At 47.0% G+C, this 7,570-nt stretch overlaps 1 non-coding gene across 1 annotated transcript; it reads right to left on the bottom strand.

Moving 5' to 3' along the window:
* Window positions 1–529: 529 nt before the first annotated feature.
* LOC119920524 lies at window positions 530–667 on the bottom strand. Its single transcript, XR_005448266.1, has one exon. It is a non-coding gene; the product is annotated as a small nucleolar RNA SNORA7 (small nucleolar RNA).
* Window positions 668–7,570: the final 6,903 nt, after the last annotated feature.

Here is a 7,570-nt window from a genome sequence, read left to right as displayed (position 1 = left end):
TGGTTGAGCAAAGTTCCCAGGCAGGAACCAGTGGGGCAATGAATGGCTGAGGAGTAGTACCAGAAGGCAATAAGAGAGACTGAAATGCTTATAAGAGGACAGCTCGAGGAGCACTGAAACAGAAGAAGATAAAAAAAGAGGGGGGAAAGGCTGGCAGGCAAAACCATCGGAAGAGAAGTAGCATGGCCTAGAGGAAAGAGCTCAGGCCTGGGAATCAGAGGACCTGAGTTAAAATCCTGCCTTCACCACTTGTCTGCTGTGTGACTTTGGGCAAGTCACTTGAATTTTCTGTGCCTCAGTTCGTTGTTGTCTTATGCTGTCAAGTCATGTCTGACCCATAGCGATGCCATGGGCACATCTCTCCCAGAACGCCCCACCTCCACCTGCAGTCGTTCAGGTAGTGTAACCACAGAGGATTTTTTGGTAAAAAAAATATGGAAGCAGTTCACTGTTGCCTCCTTCCACGCAATCTGAATCTCCGCTCTCAACTCTCTCCCAAGCCACTGCTGCCCAGTGCAGGTGAGTTTTGACTTGTAGCAGATTACCTTCCACTCGCTAGCCACTGGCCAAGCTAGGAATGGAATGAATATGCCTCTGCTTGACTCTTCCTCCTGGAATAGAGACTGGTAGAGTACTGGAAACTCTCTAGGTGTGACCCTGAGAGGTCGTGCCTCAGTTACCTCATCTGTAAAATGACATTAAATCCTCCTCCCTCTGACTTAGACTGTGAGCCCAATATGGGACAGGGACTTTGTCCAATCTGATTAACCTGATTCCTGGCATGTAATAAGCTCTTTACAAATACCTTTAAAAAAATAAAACAAGAAAAGGCAGGGGTAGAAAGAGAAAAGATTGGCCTCTTAGAGCATGGGCCTGGGAGTCAGAAGAACTTGGGTTTTAAGTCCAGCTCCACCAGTTGTCTACCGTGTGACCTTTGGCAAGTCAATTAGCTTCTCTGTGCCTCAGTTACCTCATCTGTAAAATGGGGATTAATACTGTGAGCCTCAAGTGGAACATGGGCTGTTTCCAACCCGACTAGCTTGTCTCTACCCCAGCATTTAGTACAGTACCTTGTACATAGTAGGTGTTTAACAAATACCATAAAATAAAGGAAAGGATAATGTCTATTTGACCCAACTAGAGAGCAGCATTTCCCTGAGCACATGGTTTTTTGTATGCAGAGTCCTGGAAAGGAGAGGAATCCAATCACGAGGAACCAAAAGAATCGTTCCACAGGAATTGTTTGGAAGCAAAGGCCCCTAAAAGCAGCATAGGACTGACTCTGAGTTTGTAAGCTCCCTATGAACAGGGAATGTATGTTTTTAATCATTGCTTATTAAGTACTTATTGTGTGCATAGTACTGAATGTACTAAGTGCTTGGAGAGTGTGATGCAAGTTGGAGAGTTGGCAAACATGATCCCTGCCCTCAAGGAACTGACAATCTCATCCTTTGCAGTTTGGCCTAGTAGAAAAAGCATGGGCTTGAGAGCCAGACCCCTGGGTTTTAAATCCTGGCTCTGCCACTTGCCCTCTATGATGTATAGCAGTCACTTAACTTCTCTGTGTTCCAATTTCCTCAAATGTAAAATGGGGATTCAATTCCTGTTCTCCCTCCCATTTAGTCTCTGTCTCAGATGGGGGTCACAGTCTGTGAACTCCAATGGTTGTCCATCCACCTCCGCATCAAACAGAAAATCCTCACCATTGACTTCACCTCACTACTCTCCTATTACAACCCAGCCCTTACACTTCACTCCTCAAATGCTAGCCTATTTACTATACCTCGATCTCATCTGTCTCACTGCCGACCTCTCGCCCATGTTCTGTCTTTGGCTTGGAACACCCGCCTTCTCATATCTGGCAGACAATTACCCTCCAGCCCTTCAAAGCTTTAGTGAAGGCACACCTCCTCCAAGAGGCCTTCCCTGACTAAGCCTTCCTTTCGTCTTCTCCCTTGACTGGCTGACTGACCAGCCATGTCTGACCCGTTGACTTGCATGTACCCTTGTGCTTAGAACAGTGTTTGACACATAGTAAGCACCTAAAAAATACCATAAGTAGAATTGTACTCAAGTGCATTATACTCAATAAGCCCTTCATAAATGCCATCATCACTACTATTGTGCAACCAAAACCGGCATCAGCAGTTTCCCATGTCTACCCTCCCCCATCCACTGCTGCATAGATCATTTTGAAGCTATGCCCGGCACGCATCTCTCTACTCCTCAAACCTCTCCACTGGCTCCCTGTGCCCCTCTATATCAAGCAGAAATTCCTCACTCTCAACTTCAAGGCTTTCCACCAACTCCCCACACATACATATCTGCTCTCTTCACCCGCTTCTCCCAACCTCATTCTTTATTCCTGTCAAACTAACCTTCGAACCATTCCCCACTCCCAACTCTCCCACCTTCATCCCTCTGCTCCCAAAGTTGCCCCAGTTGGGAGCACCCTCCCTCTCCAAATCCAACAGACCCCCAGCTCTCCCTTTATCTCCTCAGATACCTCCTGAAATCCCACCTCATTCCCAGCATCCTAAGTTGTATAAAACTGTTAGCCATCTCTTGTACTTCTGTACTTATCCATAACCACCCTCAGCACATATGGATATGTACTTATTCAGTGATATATTCTAATACTCTATTTGTGGCTATTAATAATAACTGTAGTAATGAGTATGGTATTTGTTAATGCTTACTGGGTGTCAAGCACTGGTCTAGGCATTGGGGTAAATATAGGATAATCAGGTCGGACACAGTCACCATTCCACAGTTCACAGACTAGGAGGGAGAACAGATATTATATCCCTATTTTGCAGTTGAGGAAACTGAGGCACAGAGAAGTTAAATGATTTGCCCAAGAGCACATAGCAGGCAAGTGGCAGAGCCAGAATTGGAACCCAGGACCTATGACTCCCAAGCCTGGGGTCTTTCCACTAGGTCATGCTAATTCTCATTTTAGAGAAGCAGCATGGCTCAGTAAAAAGAGCTTGGGAGTCAGAGGTCATGGGTTCTAATCCTGGCTCCACCACTTGTCAGCTGTGTGACTTTGGGCAAATCACTTAACTTCTCTGTGCCTCAGTTACCTCATCTGTGAAATGGGGATTAAGACTGTGAGCCCCACGTGGGACAACCTGATCACCTTGTATCCACCCCAGTGCTTAGAACAGTGCTTTGCACATAGTAAGCACTTAACAAATGCCATTATTATTATTATTTATCATTATTATTTTGGTGTGTTTCCAGGGGAGCCTGGGAATTTTTTAGCATTGTCAGTGGTCCCCCACAATACCTCACTGAGAAAGTGATAGGTTTGGAAGGGTTATTGGAGGGACCCAGAGCCTCCAGGACCATGTTCATTCCCCATGAGTGACCTGGGCCAACCTGATAAATCTTTCAGTGTCTTCCAGGGTTGGGCTCTGTGTTGTCTAACAGACTAAGGCCGAGCCTGAATCAGCAACCGTTCTGAGGAGAAATTCCCATTGCAGCACCCTCAGTGACTTTGGAGATGAAAAATCCTCAGAGAGGAGGGGACGGTCTGTGGAAGTGAACTGATAGGTTCGGGTGGGTGGACTTGTGGCCGTTCAGAAAGATTTGTCCCTTCCCCTTAGACCATGAGTCCCATGAGGCGCAAAGACCATGTTCAACTTGATTATCTTGTATCTATCCCAATGCTTAATACAGTGATTGGCATAGAGTAAGTGCTTAACACATACCATAAAGCAAGAAAATCGTTTTGATGATGAAATGGATCCTTTGAAGCCTTCTGATTAACCCAGGGTCTGCCATCTGGAAAGGAAGTCAGTTCTCTCATTTTTACTCTCTTTTACTTACCAATAATGTGGACATTTGGTTTGGCAACAGCTACACTGGGAATAAGAAGTAGCTTTCCCAGGAAACCCTACTGCTCCAAGACAACTCCACTGTCCTAGCCTTTACTGAAGCAGAAGAGGGTATTCATATCCTGCTGGATTGAAATGACAGAGAAGGAGCTGGCCTAGAGGATAGAGCACAGGCCTGGCATTCTGAAGAACCTGGGTTCTAATCCCGGTTCCCCCACCTGTCTCCTGGTTGATGTTGGACAAGTCACTTCATTCTTCATTTCCCTTTGCCTCAGCTACATCATCTGTAAAATGAGGATTAATAATAATAATGGCATTTATTAAGCACTTACTATGTGCAAATCACTGTTCTAAGCGCTGGGAAGTTTACCCTGTGAGGCCCCTTGAGGGACATGGACTGTGTCCAACCTGATTGATTTGAATTTACCCCAGTGCCTGGCAAATAGTAAGCACTTAACAAATGCTATTAAAAAAAACAACAAAACAAACAGAAGGAAGGCAGTCACTGTAGTTTTGTTTTTTAAGTTTCCTCAGGAGGGAGCAACAGTGATCAGGGTGAAGGAACAGGGCTTGGGGATGGGTGGAAAACTCCAATATGCCTCCTCCTAGCCAGGCAAGAATGTTTGGTGTCCGTTTCCTGAGAAGACTCAGTGGTCCATTTCCTACTGGGAGCCATCTGTTGAGGGCTTGAAGTTTATTTTGTCTTGAGCGCACTTGGGGTAAAAATTGATATTGCCCATGAATAGACCCTCACTCTTGCCTGCACAGACTCAGCCTGAGAGAATGGCAGTGGCCTTGGGTCTGGGCAATCTTCACCCCCAGCCCTGCATGGTCTGACCTGTCAGGCCAAGAAGACCAATTTCAGCAGGCTTCCATCTCCCTTCTGTGCTGGCCCAGGCATGAAACCGGGCCCCTAAAAGCTGCCGGATGAGCCCAAGGGGATGGCGAGAGGATAAACGCTGATGATGCTTTCCTTCGTGAAATCAGAGGATCACCCTGCCAGAAGCCATGACTGCTCACTCTGGTTCCCCTAAGGATTGAGGTCCCTCTGGAGTGCTTGTGCCCCCAGAGTGAGTCCCTTCTTGGAAGTGTGAAAACCCCACAAGGATATAAAAGGCCCAGTCCACCCACTCCCTCCAATCAATCAATTAATGTTATTTATTGAGCGCTTGTAGTATGCACAGCACTGTACTAAGTGCTTGGGAGAGTACACTATAACAGAACAACAGGTAAATGGTGAATCAACACAGGACACAGAGAAGGAGTGTGGCCTCGTGGAAAAAGCAAGGGTCTGGGAGCCCCACAGAAAGGACCTGAGTTCTAATCCCATCTCTGCCAATTGCTTGTTGTGTGATCTTAGGCAAGTCACTTAACCTCTCTGTGCCTTAGTTTCAAATGTAAAATGGGGTCCAGCACTTAGAACAGTGCTCCAGTGCTTAGAACAGTGCTCCAGTGCTTAGAACAGTGCTTGGCACATAGTAAGCTTAACAAATACCATTATTATTATTATATCTGTTGTCCCTCCTACTCAGACTGTGAGCCTCAGGGGGGACAGGGACTGCGTCCATCCTAATTAACTTGTACCTTCCCCAGTGCTTAGAACAGTGTTTGACACATAGTAAGCCCTTAACAAATTCCATTAAAAGAAGGATGGATGGATGAACTTTTTTCCTAAGGATCTTCAGCGACGGAGACCCGCATGGCTGCCGAAGTCTCTCTCCTGAAAAAGTCTGATTATTTTTTCTGCTCTTCTCCTTGGCCACTTAACTTCCTCCAGCACCCAAACCCAGGCTCTGGCATCACCTCAGAAGCATTTACAGTGTTTACCTCATTTCTGACCTGGGCAAGGGGAAGTTTTAGGACAAGTTGCTTCATCTGTTTTAGGACCAATTAATAATGATGCCAGCAATTCTTGGAAGAAAATAGCCAAACTAGGATTCTGGCAGTATAGCAATTTGTGGTTAATTACAGCACGTTTCAACATTAATGAGGCCTAAATACCCAATAACTGTTTCCCTTTCCTGTCATCCGTGCTTGGCATCTTGATTCAGGAGGGGAGTTATTGGGGGCCAGAGCTAATTTCCTTCCTCCTCTTCCTCCCCCCAACCACTTCCCCGCTGAGCAAACTGGATAAAGGAGTGAACCCACTGTGGGTGAACCACAGGGGTTAAAACATTTGGTAAGCACGGGCTCAGCCTCTGAAACCTCACGGCTGGAATGTGTTTCTCAGGGCTATGAGCTGAGTCCTGGCCAGAAACGTGAACTTCCATATTTATCATTTGCGTCCTTTGGCAACAGGTCTAGAGAGGTGTTAGGATCTGGCCCCTGAGCAAGGGGGAGAGGGTGGACGGTGGGGGAAGTTAACGTGGGTGAAATAGCGTTACTTGGTTATACCCTGATGGTGAGAGCCCAGGCCTCTCCCCTCCCCGCCTTTTCCCCACTCCCCCATTAGTCCTCTGCTTCGGGAGCGGCCCCCTGCAATATCCGGTCCCCTGCCTGGCTGGGGAAAGCCAAGATTGACGTTAAGATACATACTGTAGTCCCCTGAAGACTGTAACTTCCCTGTGGACAGGAATCGCATCTGCCAATTCTGTTGCATTGTACTTTCCCAAGCACTTAGTGCAGTGCTCTGAACACAGTAAGGTGCTCAATAAATACCATTGATTGATTGATGGATCTAGAGACTCAGAGGCCAAGTCTCACAACTTCCTGGAGGCTGAGGCCGAAGCAGTTTGCTCAGCCAACCTCCCACCATGCCCAGGGAAGTCCCACTCGTGTTTAGGGATGGGGGGTGCTCTAGGGCTCGGGGTGGCTCTCTGGGTTCACTCATCCATAGCTGTTGGCTGGGTCAATTCCCAAATCCCTGAATCCCACCCCCAGCTGGGTCTCACAATTATATAAGGCTATGGCCCCTGGTCGAGGGGAGACCTGAGCTTTTTAACCTGGAGTTTCTGCTTTTTCTGGCTTGAGTTCCTGCAGGGAATGGGCTTTCCGGCCCTCACCCTGCCACCAGGTATAGGCACTGGACCCCCCTCCCCCCACCTCCCTGAACACTACCTCCCCTTCTAAGCCAGATGTTGAGCTGTGCAAACACTGCACATCGTAATGTTCACTTCCCCAGGGAGCCCAAACTCTTCACACGTCTGATATTTCCGAGCCTGCACTTTTCTGCTCATCTGTAACCCAGAGCCACATGAAGCCTAAGCACTAAGCTTGGGAGAAGCAGTATGGTCGAGTAGATAAAGCCCAGCCCTGGGTGTCAGAAAAACCTGGGTTAAAATTCTTGTTCCGCCACTTGTCTGCTGGGTGACCTTGTGCAAGTCCCTTCACTTTTTTGAGCCTCATTTCCCTCATCTGTAAAATGGGGATCAAGACTGTGAGCCCCATGTGAGATAAGGATTGTGTCCCACCTGATTAGCTTGTATCTACCCCAGTGCTTAGAACAGTGCTTGACACATAGTAAGTACTTAAGTACCATCATCGTCAATGAGCAGCGAGGTCTTTAAGGAACATGGATTTTTGACGCGATAGCATAAACACGTTCACTCATTCAATCGTATTTATTGAGTACTTACGATGTGCAGAACACTGTACTCAGTGATTGTGAGAGGACAATGTAACAGTAAACAGACACATTCCCTGCTCACAATGAGCTTATAGTCTAGAAGGGGAGACAGATATTAATGTAAATAAATAAATAAACATGTCTTGGGGAGAGGCAAAGGGGC

Source organism: Tachyglossus aculeatus, chromosome X1 (genome assembly GCF_015852505.1).
Source record: "Tachyglossus aculeatus isolate mTacAcu1 chromosome X1, mTacAcu1.pri, whole genome shotgun sequence".
NCBI lineage: Eukaryota > Metazoa > Chordata > Mammalia > Monotremata > Tachyglossidae > Tachyglossus > Tachyglossus aculeatus.
The sequence above is the reverse complement of the archived record's forward strand: the minus strand, read 5'-3'. Positions and strand labels throughout refer to the sequence as shown.